Below are 17401 nucleotides of genomic sequence, written 5' to 3'. Positions count from 1 at the left end.
CAATATTCGGCTAACGTGCGTGTATATATATATATATATATATATATATATATATATGTGTGTGTGTGTGTGTGTGTGTGTGTGTTTTAGTGTGTGCTATGCTTGACCCTGGCCTCCGCTTCTGTCTTGGATCCCATCGGAGTTTAGTGATATACTATTTGGAAAAGCAAATCAATGAGTGAATATGAAGTTTGTGGTGTAATATAGGGCGACCCCGGGGCCTGTGGTGCTCGCATTGATCCCTTATGTGGACTTAGCTTGATTTGTCTGTCGCGAGGCTTCTATACACTGCGGGGGATCAAACCTCTACCATGACTTATGTACAAGTCTTTAAAATTCAGACCCATATCTTTTATTATTCATGGTCCTTCGGAAATATGGATATTGCTGAAGGAGCTAACATAATGACAGTGATATTTTATTCTCTTAGCTAAGTGCCACGCTCATACACGCGCCTAGTGAGTAGCCGATCACACAAACACAGTTCCAGGTTTAAAGCTGTTTTCCTTCCGCGCTTCGCTTTTCCCGAGCACCAGGTTTACTCAACGTCCTAACAACAGAGCGAAGAGAGGAAACGAAAACATTCAGAAGTGTTTCCGATGGCGTTGTATTCTATTTAAAATTATTGGCACCTGTCATTAGAATGAGAGAGCATGTGCACTCCTATGGGGTGAAATGTTATATTTAGATGCATTGATGGTTTTTTTTTTTGGCTTTTACATCTTGAAGAAGTTTTCTGGAGGACCATAAAACAGAGGGTTACCACATCAGACAGGGTTCCTTAACATTTCCCTTAATTAGTGAAACCCTTTTAAACTTTGTATACATTTAAGGATTGGGTGATAGATATCATTCGATTATCATGATATCATGGAAAATGTTATGCATCACGATATATGGGTTTGGTAATAAACTGCCAACAAAACAAAATCTTTGCTAAAAAGAAATATGTGATTGGAACAGTTGTTTTTAAGGTTTATGAAAAGGTGAATTTTCAGTCCGGTCATGATATCAGCTGCTTTTTTTTATTAAAAAAAAAAGCAATAGTGGAAAAATCTAATCTAATCTAATCTAATCTAATCTAATCTAATCTAATCTAATCTAATCTAATATAATATAATATAATATAATATAATAAAATATAATATTATTTAATATAATAGAATAGTCAGTACAAATGTGTATTTAATTAAATATTAATTTTGAAAAGATGTTATAAAACGTTCTTATACAATGTTATTTTGACAATGACAATTTTTACAATGATAGTTCAAACAAATGTATAGTCACAGATTATTAGAACTTGTAATTTGTATTCAAATATTATGATTTGCGCTAAATAATTTTGTAGCCCTAATGTGTATTTGTATGCTTATTTGATTGAAATTGAATTGAGAAAAGGTTAAGTTTAGAAAAGTTATAAACATGTTCCACACTGCCTTTTTTATCCTATTAAAAAAACAAAACAAAAAAACAAACAACCCAAAAAAATCGATGTTATATCGTAATATTGCCTAGTCGTAGTGTGTATTTATTTATCTATTAAATCAGTTTGAGGATGCTTTTCTCTCTCTCTCTCTCTCTCTCTCTCTCTCTCTCTCTCTCTCTCTCTCTCGATTATTCCCAAACTTGCAGCATGTGTTACCAAGATGTATTTTTGGAGATTTAATAATTACATACCCTACTCCAGTTCTTAACACGCAGTTAATTCGTTTTTATTTTTTGTTCAGACAGACTGTGTGCACGTGCACAGGGGGCACTTTGTTAAATATAAGTGAAAATACAGAGAGCTACATGAAACATGTCAACCTTAGTGAGTTACTGTCCTCACTGCCCTGTCCAACTAGAGTTCATCTGTCAGCATTGTCGTGATCGGTGTTAATATACAGTCAATAATCAATACTCTCAGTAAGCATAGGAGCATCCCAGAGGACTAGTGAATACACACAGGATTGATCCAGTACCCTAGACATGGATGGTTTATCTGCTGGGTGTGTATTAGTGTGTGTGTGTGTGTGTGTGTGTGTGTGTGTGTGTGTGTGTGTGTGTGTGTGTGCATTTTATGTGTTTGAGTTGGACTCATCTTCTTTTACACAATAATCAATTTCTCTAATATATCACTTATATTTCACTCTCACTTTAGCATTTCTGACCTTTGGTACGGCTTTTGTTTCTAACAGCAGTGCTTTCAGTACAAAATAATATTCTGCAGTGACGCAGTGATTGTGTTTCTAACACAAATGAATTCTTTTTCAAAGTGCTTTATTCCACTTCTGCTACAGCAGCATCGTTCACAAAGCCTTGCAAATGCATCTGCACTGTTTGCCTGTTTATAGTCACGTTTAAAGTTGGGTAACTTATTCAAAGCAAGTTCCTGTTATCAGTTTGGAGATGATGACTATTTGACAATAGGTTCTTCATGAGGTCTTCAAAACAAAAGAAGAACTCTTTTGACGGAAAACGTACTATAAAGTACACTGAAAAAGTATAGAAAAGGTTTTTGTCCGTAAAGATCATTTCGGCACTAACATAAAAACCTTAATTTTATAAGCTCTTAATTTCTGTCAAGCTGCTTTGGAACAACTCTCACTGTTAAAAGTGATCTGATAGTCAAATAGTTTAGAATTTGCTTGCCAAACACATCACATTGTTATTTTATGAAGCAATGACCTCGCTATGTCCTTTACATTTTATGGCGTATGAACGACCCGTCATCCAGAGAGGCTTCCAGCTTTCTCACTTCACTCAGGTTTGGGGCCTTGCTCAAGGGCCCAGCTGTAGCAGCTTTAGTGGTGCTGGGTTTTAAACTCACAACATTCGTGTTGAAAGTCCAGAGTTTTAACCAGCGAATTTCCCTTTGATCAACAGCTAAAGTTGCTTTTATTTTATTTGAAAACTAATCAACAACTTCTGACGAATCAGAATTGAGAATTCAATACCGCTGCTGTAAAAGCGAGTATAAATATTTCACAGAGCCTCTCATGCAGTTCTTTGTAGTATTTTTTTTTTCCCCCACCTGCTCTGGCACACATCAAGGCCCCACTCTTGGCTGTTTATTTGCGAATTTATTTTCCTCTGTAACAGCTCACCTTTTCTTGTAAAGGGAAACGGCGGGGCTTTTGCCTGACATCTGCTTCCCATCGCTGGACCGAAAGCCCTTGCTGGCTCCAGCTACAGGAGGCCTTTTTCACAAGGTGCTGTAAATGCTAACTGTTAATTTGTACATCATAAGTTCGTTTCTATAAATGGGAAGGGAATGAAAGTGACTGTAAGTACCTGGCGTGTGGGTCGGAGCCTCAGGCAGGAGACGGGGCAGTACCACGTCATACCCCCTGCCGGATATAAGAGAATGCAAGAACATGCCAGCTACAGAGGAGCGCAGTTTAGAGCTCATGCCAGCTAGGAAATCCTGAGCAGGCCACGATCCACCTGTGAGCATTAGACAGAGGAACAGGCCAAGTCTGCTTTATAGACTTGTTTTATGGCAGCTAATGGAGTAAATGGAGTAGCTTCCTGTTGTTTATGATAGATGCGGCTTTTATTGAGACGGATGGTGGTTATTGTTGCCTCCCGGTAACCTGTCGCTGAAATATACTGCACAGACAACAACGCCAGCTATAAAAGTTGGAAAGGACACAAGAAATAGAGATCACGTAAATAGTTTTTCACCACCACACGTACAGCGTACGGCTAAAAATCTGCGGAAGCTTAACCATTGCACCCATGTGTATTCCTTTCTCGAAATTTTACTTTCAGTACCAATGTCTTCATACGTTTATAGAATTACAATTTCTCTTCACTGGAACTAAGAAGCCCAAACCTGTTCCAAAGCCAGCTCTGTGAAGACATTGCCAACGTGGAAGAGCTCGAGTGTCCTACAAAGTTGACCAGGATTTGAATATTTAGCACAATATTTGACGTATTAATTGGAAGAGGGTGTGTACACGTCTGTCAGTTCATATTAGAATGAAATCTCCTTGTTTGCTTATCAGCACAACTTTGGCTCATGCGTTTTAAGAGTAGGATCGGCACGCCGACAGTTTGACGGGCGATCTGTCAGAAAAGAGGTGTTCGCAGTGGTGTGCTTTTTATTTGTGCAAAAAGAGAGAAAGAGGAAGAAGGAAAGAAAGAGTGGCACTTGAGTGGTCAGTGGTGCATAACACTTGCCTCTCAATACTGTCTCCTCTTCACTTAACCTTTAACCATTAACACACACACACACACACACACACACACACACACACACACACACACACACACACACACTTTTCTGAATGACGACAGGTTGTTGTTGGAGTGCTTGTCATGGTTCCTCTGTCAAAAGCAGGCTGATTTAAGTGTTCTCTTAGACACTCTGTCTCACAGACTTTTCTTTCTCTTCTCTTCTGTTCAACCAGCCATAAGTTTATCTAAAGCTGCTGTCATCCACATGATCAGACCTGCATAAAAAAGTGCACCCTTCCAATCCGCCTGTCTCTGGTCATAGTCTTCGGTGTAGATTTGAATGAGATCTGGTGGGGTCGGTAGGTCAAGAGCTCTGTGTGTGTGTGTGTGTGTGTGTGTGTGTGTGTGTGTGTGTGTGTGTGTGTGTGCAAAATCGCCTGATAGTGAGACGGCTATAATACTAGAGAATATACCCAGCATGCATTTCTGGAATCAGTAGCTGTATTTTATGCACAATATGTACATTGGTTTGCTTGTATCTTGATGTATTTCTATTTTTTATTTTATTTGCTTCTCATCAATTTGCCCATATGAGGAAATATAATATAAAATTCACACGGGAAAGCATTTTTGCGACAACCTCCAGAAAAAATGGTGCAAGCTGCAAAGCCATAAATGATCACAATAATGTGAATTCTTTACGTGTGAAGCGCAGGAAGCCGTGAATGCGGATTCATTATTGCGCTGAGTGATTTACAGCAGCCCGAATGCAACACTGCGAACGAGTGCGATCGAAGTGCAGTTATTATATTTGCTGCACTCAGTTTCCGTTGGTCAGATTCGGTTTCATTTCTTGGTTTCGAATCTTTTAGAGATGAACTTACCATCTGTAATGAGAACAAATTACACACTGGAAAAAACTAAATGCATTTGCACTAATAGCCAGTGTTAGCATTTAAAAAAAATGGGGCACTAGACAAAATACAGACGTTTTGATAAAAGCTAATGATTCATTTTTTTGTTGTTGTATTGATGTAAGTTTCATGTGTACATTTTTTAATGAATCGATTGATATATTTAAAAAATATTTGAATAAATTAAGCAAAAACAAAAACCAGAACTATAAGATTAATGATAAAAGTGACAGTATATTATTTCCCACTGTACTACTAGTGCTAATAGTACCTGTCTCACATTTCATTAATATGTGAATCAGTCTACACGTATTTCACAATTTGAATGCAGTTTTGAACCTGATTTCTGTGTGTGTGTGTGTGTGTGTGTGTGTGTGTGTGTGTGTGTGTGTGTGTGTGTGTTTGTGTGTTTGTGTGTGATGCACTTTATTTTCCCTTTTCTCTTCAGACTCTGTATAAGCACACTGACAGCACAATGTCAGCCTCGTGACTGAAAGAACACGCGGCTCTCGCTAATCTAACCCTCCGATGTTCCGCGCACACACACACACACACACACACACACACGTCACACACTCTTCACTAAGCGCCACTCGGTGTTCAGTCTATCGCTGTTTGGAGGTGCTGCAAGTGCTTCAGCCGCTTTGTCACAACAATACGGATTAATACGGCAGATTTTTAAACTATGTGTGTGTGTGTGTGTGTGTGTGCTGTCTTATCGACTCAAATAGGAAGGATCCTGTGTCATCCTTCTCGCCTCCACTGCCAATTACACAGCGGATCATTAACTTCAAGGGTTTAAATGTTCCTACACTGGTATTACCACACTGAGCCTGGGCTCTGACAGATTTCTTCTCCCCCTTTTCTCTCTCCCCCTCATCCCGTAATTAATTTATGTATCGTCTCCTTTTTTTGCGTCGTTCGTAGTAATCAGGTTCGCCATGGCAGGAGGAGAGGCGCTTCTCCGTTGTCATGTCGCTGATTTATTCCGAGCTTCAGTCAGCTAATGTATTCAGTGAATGAAAGGTAAACACTATAATTGAGCGCGCACAAGTTTGCGGATCACACGCAGTCACCGACTGACACGTTCGCCCGAAGGCTTTTTGACGATCGACAGGGGGAAAGCGATGGAATATTGTACTTTGGAATCAGTAAAACTCGTGTTATTTAGTTGTATTTTATACAGAAAGTGTGAGAAGACTAAGCATTGGTTCCTTGTTGTTGTTGTTTTTGTTGTTGTTGTTGTTGTTGTATGAACACGTGAAATGAAGTGCCACGTGTTGAACTTTTCTGTGAGGACCTTTTTTTTTTGTGTGTAAGGAGTCTCCAGTGTCAGAGCTTTTCAACATTCAGAAATAAAGCTAAAACTAAGTTTTTTAGAAAGAGTTTTACGACTTTCCTGATTCTTTAGTAACGTGGAAATGATTTATTTTCTTAGTGTGTATACACACCGTACATTAACACGTTCTAACACTATAAGAGAACGTGAAGTGAATAACACTGATTATCTCTTCATCTTGACGCCTGTTAGTTGGTGGGAGAAATTTATAAGGCAGCAGGTGAACTTTTTTCCTCAAAGTTGACATGTTAAAAGCAGGAAAAATGGCCAATCCAGATTGTGACGTCTAGACGACTGGGACGACTGCAGCTCTTGTGGGATGTTCCCAGTCTGCGGTGGTCAGTATCTATCAAAAGTGGTCCAAGGAAGGAACAGTGGTGAACCGGCGACAGGGTCACAGGCGGTCAAGGCTCATTATTGCACGTAGGGAGCGAAGACTGGCTGTGTGGTCCGATCCAACAGATGCTGAAGAAGTTAATGCTGTTAATGCTCGATGGGTCAGAACTGTTTTTGCAGCAAAAGGAGGACCAATACAAAATTGAGCAGGTGGTCATAAAGTTATGTCTGATCAGTGTATAGTGTAAAAAACCTGATAATATATGCTATAAGTGGCATTTAATAAGGATGTTCCACAACATCAAGTGTAACAAAAATAGATACAAATGTTACGTATTTACCCGATAAAAAGTTAAAGTTTTTCCTCTGGTTTTAGAGAAACACATCAGCATAATCTATCAGCATAATCTAATATATAAAAAACGTCATATCAGCAGACCCCTAGGTGTTCTCCATCCCAGATCTGTAACAGGGTTTTTCCATTTACTCATAGAGGCTGAGAGAAATTTGTCGGCCGTGTGCATGATGGCACTCAGTCACCACATGGCCATAACTCTCCCCTGCACCCTCACTGTTCAAGCTGCGCTGCAAATTGACCAGGTTTGACCGCTGGTCATGCGGCATTACATGGGTCAGATTGAGTAATTATTTCTAGGCCGTTGACTACACGCAAGATGAATAGTTTTTGAAGAGAGCGTAATGGGGGGCTGACCCCGTGTGACACCTGCATTATTTCACCCTGGCTTTTGACTCCCATCTCTCTCCTCTCCTCTCTCTCTCTCTCTCTCTCTCTCTCTCTCTCTCTCTCTCTCTCACCCCTACAGTAAACACCACCCACACCGCCCACGATTTATGGCTGAGTGTACACAAACGAGCGTGTGGGTGTTAGCGAGGCGAGAACGCCGCCACACGTAGCCTTGTCTCTGTCTTTATTATCGAGCGTGAGGTGCTGTTAAAGAGAGAATGTCAATACGCACGCGTGTTTCACGCTCACGCCGTTTCGTTTCACCGGTTTCGCATCGAGGGCTGACGAACGTCTCTTTAATTACGCGCAAACATCAGTTCAAAACAGGAACTGGTTTTGCAGAGCGTATCCATTAGAAATGTAAGTGAACTATCAAAATAGGATCGACATGAACCTTCAGTCCGAATTGATGTAGTGCAAGAAAAAGGAATTTTTTAGAAAATGATCCACTTCAGAGTACTACATATGACCAAAACTATTTGGTCCCCTGAATTTTCTAGCCGTATGTGGGCCTTTTCCTAAACTGTTACTATAAAGTTGGAGGCACACAGTTGTGTAAGATGTCTTTGGATGTTGTAGCATTAAAATTTTCCTTCAAATGACCTACGAACCCCAATCCTTTGCCAGCATGATAGTGTTCCTGTGCACAAAGCCAGCACCTCGATCAGTCTTTTGCTCTGCTGTAGAGCTCTGACCTCCTCGCTATAGAACACTGACTGCACCCTAGGCCTCCTCACTATTCATCAGTACCTGACTCTTATATTATCTTGTTACAGTTTGGTCTGTTCATCTTACATTCAAAATGATTTGTGCTGAATTTTGGGCTAAAAGCAGCAGTGAATAGTGAAGACTATACATATATAGGAATATACCGTAAGACGATGCTTTTTGCAAATGTCTAAAACAAAAAAGATGGAATTATGAGAATTTGTGACTATAATTCTCATCTTATTGTGAGTTTTTAGTAAATAAAACCGACTGCACAAACTGCACCCACAAATTCTTACAAAAAACATTCAATGCATCTCCATCTTTTATTGCTCTAACTTGCAGAACATCCTTCCCAGATCGGTCCATCTGCCTGGCCAATCAGTATAAATCCTTTTCTTCTCCCTTAGTGTCCAACTTCTCCTACAGCTCCTCATATGCCTTTTCCCTGGCATTCGCCACATCCCTCTTCACCTGCCGACGCATCTCCTTGTACTCCTGCCTACTTTTCTCATCACTCTGTCGATCCTAGTTCTGTTTTGCAAACGATTATTAAAAGACACCAATTGAAATTGCTGCACTTTAGCAATTGTGGAATTTAGCCTCCTTTCATGAAGATTCCAAATCTTAAAAGAAATTCTAAATAAACATGCAAGAAAACTGCATTTGCATCATAATGTCACACACCCCCCACCCCCATCCCACCCATTTTTATAGATTTTGATGACGTCCACCATTTCTTCACCGTTCTAGAAAACAAGGTGCCAAAACCCAATGGCCCAGTGTCCACTACTGAACTGTCACTAGGTGGCAGCTGGACATCATGAATTTCTTATTTTTCTTGCTTTCCTTTTTCCCTCTTTTTCCTTCCCTCCTTCTCACATTATCGCTCTCTGACTCGAAAATGGCCATTGGAAGGTTTTTTTTTTTTGGTTTGTTAAATTCAGGTACATTTCAATCCAGAAATCCATTTCTCCCTCTGCAGGTGTAGCAGTAAAAAGGTCACGACCCTGTCCTTCTTGCTCGGTTGATTCTTATTGGACAGAAAGTTACAAGAGGAATTGTAACAAGCTAGGATGGTTCAGCTGAATTTCATACCAATCCATTTGTAAGAGAAAGATACAGGATCCAAACCTCGATTTTTTTTATTTTTTATTTTTTCTCAATAATCCATCAGGTCAGTCTCCGTTTAACCAACTTTCATTATGCACGTTTTTATAGTCGCATTTTCATAGGTGTGTTTGCAAACACGCTCACGCTTACCAGTTTCTGTGTTTTGGTCCGCGATAAATTAAGATACACGATTATGTTGGAACAATAAAGAAAGAGTGGATGAGGTGACTTTACAAAAGCCGGTTTCTGAGGGGTATATAAACGTTGAGGATCTTTTTTGCAAAGACGTCCTGAAGAGTCGCAACAAACATGCAATATGAACGCAATTCAATTGAATTACCAGGCATCTGTTTTACATTCAATCTTTCAAGATTGGGCCGTGATGAGATTTAGGAAGCCAGATAAAATATAAACTGCCATTATTGTACTGTTGAACATGTATATTGTTATCTAATCGGTTATTATGGCTAGTAATCAGTGATCGTATCTACAGTCGCAATTTACGCTGAGCGATGTTTTGTCGTGGCCATGGCGCAGGTGTAGTGTGATGAGAGCGAGCTGCGATACTGGCCTGAAGCTAACGAGTGTGACGGTCCCGCAAGGCAAAATTTAGCGCCTCAGCAGCTTATTGATCTGCCCTTTGAATGAGGGCAGGAGAGAGTGTGTGTGTGTGTGTGTGTGTGTGTGTGTGTGTGTGTGTGTGTGTGTGCATATAGAGCCGGTGTGTGTAGTGTAGAAGGCCTGAGGCTGGACTCTGTCCTTGACTCTTTACCTCTAAAAGGCCCTGGAGGATGACCCACCCTGGCCAGGAGTTTCCCCAGGGCTTGAGTGCACTTTGCAGCAGGATATTGATTTTTTTGGAGGAGGACAGAATGAGAAAGAGGATGGATGGATTGATGGAAGGAGGACTGATGGTGTGGAGAAGGAGATGTAGGAGAAGACAGTGACTTCTCCTTGACTGCTGCTCAGGACAGTGAAGGACAGCTTCACTTTGTGGAAGTGTTCGTCACAGTAACACCCCTCTGTCTGTCTTTCGCTTTCTTATTCCGTCTATCACTTTTCTTTTCTTTTCTTTTTTTTTCTCTTTTCTTTTCTTTTCTTTTCTTTTCTTTTCTTTTCTTTTCTTTTCTTTTCTTTTCTTTTCTTTTCTTTTCTTCTCTTCTCTTCTCTTCTTCAGCTGGGTTTGGATCTCAGCATGTAGGGAAAATCGATTCTAAACAATCTAAAGGCAAAAGATTATAAAAGACAAACAGCTTTTTATCTCGGAAAAAAGAGTTGCAGTTTGTGGCATCTTTTCGAGCCTGATGCTGTGTATTATTACACCACTGTTTCTTGATCAGAAATTCTCATCAATTTCATTTAATGTTTCCAAATTTCCAAATGTGAATGGATTTCAGGTTGTTAGGAAGCTTTTAGAGTTTAATAAGCAGGGATGAGCGATATGATACATCAACACAAGATTTTAACACAAATTTATTTTGATTTATTGTGCAGTATAACGTTAAATTTAGAAAATTGGGATATATCTGTGTGTGTGTGTGTGTGTGTGTGTGTGTGTGTGTGTGTGTGTGTGTGTGTGTGTGTGTGTGTATATATATATAATATACATTATTGACAGATATTAAAAAAACTGGGAGAAAAAATACAAAAATAAAAAATAAAAAATAATATATATATTATGTAGATATAATTAAATCAGTTCAATTATTGAAATATTTATATTTAAAAAAGATATAGATCATTATAATTTATTTTAAAATATTCTTTTCAAATATATCTGTCACATCATAAAATTAAAGTAATTTCATATTTCAACTTAAAAACAAACAAACAAAAAATGAATCGAATAATAATCTTTCAAATGAATGCGTACGTTTCAGAATTTAAAATCTCTGTTATTTTAGTTTGTTCTGAAAACAAGAATGGTTCATGGTGTGTTTTTGACATGTCACCTGCACGTCCACGCTGCGGTAAGAACACAACGCACTGAAACTAAACGAGTGTGTGTTTTATCACCCGTGTTACTGTGACCTCAGCAGGGCGGGTGAACTTTGACCTCTGCTTTTCTCAATGTGGTGAGAAGTTGCAGAAACATATTTTTCTGCTTTTAGGTAGAAATAAGTGGGAAATGCTTGTCATCACTACCTGCAGACACAGACAGACACACACACACCTAAACACACACACACACACACACACACACACACACACACACACACACACACATCTGGGCTGATTGTGTGCATAGAACACATTTTAAAACATTTTTGAGTGTATTTTTGTCTTTGAGTTCAAGGTTTAACACAGGTAATCTGTGTGTGTGTGTGTGTGTGTGTGTGTGTGTGTGTGTGTGTGTGTATGTTTTAGGTTAAGTGTAGTTTGGTAAAAATACTGTATGTAAGAGGCCCTGGTGTGTGTGTGTGTGTGTGTGTGTGTGTGTGTGTGTGTGTGTGTGTGTGAGAGAGTAAATAAAATGCTAGACATTAATATTAATAGTCAGACTTGGATTGTCTCTGTATGCCAGAAATAAGTGTGTGTGTGGTGTGTCTGTGTGTCTGTGTTTGTGTGCACGTTTCTGCGATAGATGGATGAATGTGAGTGAATATTAATAACTCTATCTGTCTCTTACCTGCTGTGGAGTGAAAAGAACAATGATGAACACTGAGCCCCCTCGCTGCTTAACAACTATCTCAGGCACCAGCTTGACACTGTGGCCATTTTTCATCATCGAAGCACCTGAGTGTGTGTGTGTGTGTGTGTGTGTGTGTGTGTGTGTGTGTGTGTGTGTGTGCAAAACTACACCATTGGTATTCATATCTTAGACATAAATAGGAACTTAAGCGCTGCTTAGGTGGTTCCATATGTGAGGGAAAAGCTTATAAAAAATTGAGGTGTGTCTATATACAGTGAGGAAAATAAGTATTTAAACACCCTGCTATTTTGCAAGTTCTCCCACTTAGAAATCCTGGAGGGGTCTGAAATTGTCATCGTAGGTTCATGTCCACTGTGAGAGACATAATCTAAAAAAAAGAATCCAGAAATCACAATGTATGATTTTTAAACTATTTATTTGTATGATACAGCTGCAAATAAGTATCTGAACACCTGAGAAAGTCAATGTTAATATTTGGTACAGTAGCCTTTGTTTGCAATTACAGAGGTCAAACATTTCCTGTAGTTCTTCACCAGGTTTGCACACACTGCAGTCAGGTTTCTGGCCTGCTGCTGAGAAACACAGAGTTTAAGCTCCCTCCAAAGATTCTCTATTGGGTTTAGGTCTGAAGACTGGCTGTACTGTGTATATATATATATATATATATACAGTACAGACCAAAGGTTTGGACACACCTTCTCATTCAAAGAGTTTTCTTTATTTTCATGACTATAAAAATTGTAGATTCACACTGAAGGCATCAAAACTATGAATTAACACGTGGAATTATATATGGAATTATATACATAACAAAAAAGTGTGAAACAACTGAAATATGTCATATTCTAGGTTCTTCAAAGTAGCCACCTTTTGCTTTGATTACTGCTTTGCACACTCTTGACATTCTCTTGATGAGCTTCAAGAGGTAGTCACCTGAAATGGTCTTCCAACAGTCTTGAAGGAGTTCCCGAGAGATGCTTGGCACTTGTTGGCCCTTTGCCTTCACTCTGCGGTCCAGCTCACTAAACCATCTCGATTGGGTTCAGGTCCGGTGACTGTGGAGGCCAGGTCATCTGGCGCAGCACCCCATCACTCTCCTTCTTGGTCAAATAGCCCTTGATGCCTTCAGTGTGACTCTACAATTTTCATAGTCATGAAAATAAAGAAAACTCTTTGAATGAGAAGGTGTGTCCAAACTTTTGGTCTGTACTGTATATATATAGGAAAATATATATTATAGTGATTCATATCATCTATTAATATCATTCATATTGTGTCATAAATGATATCTCAAGCATGTGATTTAATAATTAGGTGGTATTTATGATGATTGTGATTTTAGATGCTAAAAATCTACACTCTGGTTTGTTTATAGAATTGAAATGTGGCAGGATCTTTTCCAGGCGATGTGGACGAACTGGAGGTAAAAAAAAAAAAATCTAATCAGATTATCTTCAAATCACACAACGTGCGTGGACGTTTCCGAGAAACAATATTGAAAAGATGAACATGTTTCTTCAACTCATTTACATGCCAATCTCTGAATTTCAAGCACTTTTAAGAACAAAACAGTTGTATGTCATCAATAAGGAGCTTCATAAAGACTTGTCTGTTTGCCATGATGAAATCTGTGATACATCACTGTCAGCTGCTCAGCCGTTTTTACTTCCTTGGTTTCCTCGCTGTTACCTGGAGACGTTCACACATCGACTATATTTCCATTTTAACATGTCCATGTGTGTGTACTGTGCAGGCGTGTGTACCAGCACCTAGGTGCAGCGTTTTCACGAGCCGGTCCGATGCTGTCACGCCGCGAGTTTTGGGCATGAGGTACACACGTTTCTGTCTTCGGCTCGTGTTTGCCCAGGTGTTCGCATCATCCTTTCCTCTCCACACCAAGCGCATTCCCTCGATCTTCCAGCCCTCCGTCACATCCTCCAACCCCCCCTCCCAGACACCTGCACCACACATTCCACGCCCCGGTGCCAAGGAGGAAGTGTGTTTGAAGACGATGACGGTGTCCGTGTTAGAGTGTGAGCTGCTCGTCAGTTCGTTTGATTCAGAGTGACCTCAGGAGCTTTCGCAGCCCATGAAACACAAGCTTCAACAGTGTGCAGTCCAAACACAACGCTCTATTACATTACACACACACACAAACACCAGCGTGCCATCTTTTGCTTATCTCTCTGAGCCGTTATGAATCCAATACCCACTTATACTTTCACATGTGGCTGAATGATGTCATGATATGTATAATATTGATCTTATGATGTCACAACATACCTTTTGAACAAACTTGCAGGTTTCATGCTCTTTTTTTTTTTCTTTATCATCATTAACAAATTCTGATTTGAATTCGCTGTTTTTTTATTTAAACATTTTGTGCCATTATAAAAATGTATAATTACAATTTAATAATCAATTATTTATTTATGGTGATTTTTTTTGTATTGTTTTTCATAGGTTTTTTATTTAAATCAACTTCATACAAAATTATTATATATTAAACAATAGTTTTTATAGTGTATTTAGTTGGTAATAAGTCTGCTGCTTAGAGCACTTGATGTGGAACGTTCACGCCTTTAATGGAACACCTTTAGGAAGCGTAATAAGGAAAACTATTTGTTGTACTACAGCTCGACTTTAGTAAAATAGTTTAAGATTTAATAGGCAAAAGAAAAAGCAGTATTTGAATTGGTTTAGATTTCCAAAAACATACATTCTAAAAGTTTCTGAATCTCAAGCAATCTGTTCGAGAGCTGAAAATCTGTCCATCCAATCACTTGCGTTACACCTATACTTTAAAAGTGGAAAAGTGTGTGTATGTATGTGTGCGTTTTAGAAACCCATCTGCGCAGTGAAGTTGCTCTGTCTTCCGTTTTTTTGCTGGAATTTGTGAGCAGCTTGATGTATTTGACATGTGCGTGACAGGCCGCAGCTCTTCAAACCCAGCACAAGCACTGTGCTATCTATCTACTCCCAGCTGTGTGTGTGTGTGTGTGTGTGTGTGTGTGTTGTTTCTACATCAGAGAAACAACACACATTTTCCATCAGCACTTGGTAGTGAAATTCACACACACGTCTGTGACCATGGGAGGATCTTCCACTGACATCATTCAAAATAATACTGTAGCTAATCAACCCATTATACCTACAACTTCTACATCTAATCACGACCAACTGAATGTCCTCACAAAGTCTCAAGGGGCACATTTTCCTGACCTTGTGGACACACACACACACACACACACACACACACACTGGCTTTAAGATTGTTGAGGAAATGTTTATCCTGCTTATGTCTTCCTGCATCTTCTTTCATCTGCCTTTGTTCTCCATTTCTCCCTCTTTTTGTTTCTCTGTTCTTTTCTCTGACTGTCCTTCGCTCATTCCCCTTCTGTCTGTCTCTCTGTCTGTCTCTCTGTCTGTCTCTCTGTCTCTCTCTCTGTCTGTTTCTTTTTAAAAATTTTTTATTCATCCCTCTCTTTGCCAATTGAGTTTCAGCTTGGTAAGCTTCATTTCTCTCTTTGTTACTCTCGCTGTCAATTCCTCCAATTTTTCTCTCTCTGTTTATCCATCACTCTTTCTCTTCTTCTCGCACGTTCCACTTTTCTCTTTGCCTATCTGTCTCTTTTCTTTCTGTATTTGTCTGTCTGTCTGTCTTTCCTCTCTCTCCCCGTCTGTCTTTCTCCCTGTCTGTCTGCCTGTTTGTCTGTTTCACCCTCTTTCACTCTCCTCTCTGTCTCTTTCTCTTCCTGTCTGTCTGACTCTCTTTATCTCTCTCTGTGTCTTTCTCTTCCTGTCTGTCTGACTCTCTCTATCTCTCTCTCTGTGCCTCCCTCCCTCCCTCTCTGTCTGTCTGTCTGTCTGTCTGTCAGTCTGTCTGTCTGTCTGTCTGTCTGTCTGTCTCTATTTCTGTCTCTGTCTCTTTCTCTTCCTGTCTGTCTGTCTGTCTGACTCTTTCTTTCTCTCCCTCTCTCTCTCTCTCTCTTTCTCTCTCTCCCTGCCCCTATGAATAGTGTAGGTTATTTTGTTTTGTAGATGCATCATGTCTATCATGTATTTGTTTATCCCGCTGTAAATAGAATAGCTGAGGCCTTAGAGCCCCACATACTCCTCCTTCGCATGAAGGTGTTTAAAGCAGGTGGTTCAATTCAGTGTGGACTTCTGATAAGAAAAAGTGCCCTCCTTCAACCTCCAGTGAGGCATTAATAAATAAACTGGTCATGATCTACACAAAACCTTATAAAAATCATCAAAGACACAGATAACACACACACTCAGCATGCGCAGAGACACACATTCAGTCCTTCTTCCGACCCAGGACTTAACCTTTCTTTTCTCGCCTTTGCTTTCATGTTATTAAAGGAACATTTTATTTTGCCCTAAAAGTCAAGCCCCATTTGAGCAAAAGTGCACACACTCGCTCTATTCCAGTCAGTCATTTGGAGAGCGTTGGCATTATTAGCGCTGCTGAAATGTGAGAGTGGGCCTCAGTAAATGTCTTGGAATATATACGAGTCTCTTTTCACCTTAAACATCACAGTAGTGTGTGTGTGTGTGTGTGTGTGTGTGTGTGTGTGTGTGTGTGTGTGTGCATGTGTAAGTTTGGTGTAAGTGTGCAAGGGTGTGTAATCGTTTTACCGGACTACTGAGGGGGCGAGAGTGTGCTTCATACAGACTGAATGAGGGTCACTTGACCCTTCTGTGATGTTCCCTCAACCTGAACTGTGCACCTGCATGGACAAAGTGTGTGTGTGTGTGTGTGTGTGTTTAGAGGCCCAGGCCGTGCTGCCCTTGTGAAATTTATTTGAGTATCAGGATTTTTACACTGGTTGCCATTGGATTTACAGGTCAAGCTGGAATGTGGGGCCCAATGAAAAGCACTTTGATCGGGCGAGGCGGAGCTGTAAAAACCCGATACCTCCACCAACAGGAGATACGCAAAGGGTTATGGGAACAATCAGAAGGTTTCACGTCAGGCTTTACGTGTGTCATTGCGTTTGTTGGCCAAAAGATGAACCCAACATGCCTGTCCATGTATTTATCTATTGAATTATTTATTAACACATTTCACACATTTGTGGAACAGATTGAGAACTGACAGTAAAATAAACCAGAGCCTGTTTTGTTCACAGAGGGTATGAAAATGATTAGCGGTTCTTTCTAATGTCTGGTTGACATGCCCCAATACTACATTTTCATTTCACAATGACACTCTTTAAACATTATTTTTTAACCTTACAATTCTACAAATCCTATTATATTATATATTACAAAATTGACACTTTCTCTCTCAATCACCGAAGCGGATCAACGATTTCGAGGACATTGTTTTGTGCTTTTCTGTCCAATCAAATGCTCAAATGCTACTTGTTTTGGGCGAGAGAAATCATTTCAACAAGCATGGGATGGAAATGGTTCTGTTA

The 17401-nt window shown here is 39.7% G+C and overlaps 1 protein-coding gene across 2 annotated transcripts in view; it reads left to right on the top strand.

Annotated features, from left to right (window-relative positions):
- Positions 1-17401, top strand: part of fto (FTO alpha-ketoglutarate dependent dioxygenase) — a 165758-nt gene that overhangs the window by 8906 nt on the left and 139451 nt on the right. The window lies entirely within an intron of this gene.

Source organism: Silurus meridionalis, chromosome 26 (genome assembly GCF_014805685.1).
Source record: "Silurus meridionalis isolate SWU-2019-XX chromosome 26, ASM1480568v1, whole genome shotgun sequence".
Lineage (NCBI taxonomy): Eukaryota > Metazoa > Chordata > Actinopteri > Siluriformes > Siluridae > Silurus > Silurus meridionalis.
This window is presented reverse-complemented; position numbering and strand designations above follow the sequence as displayed.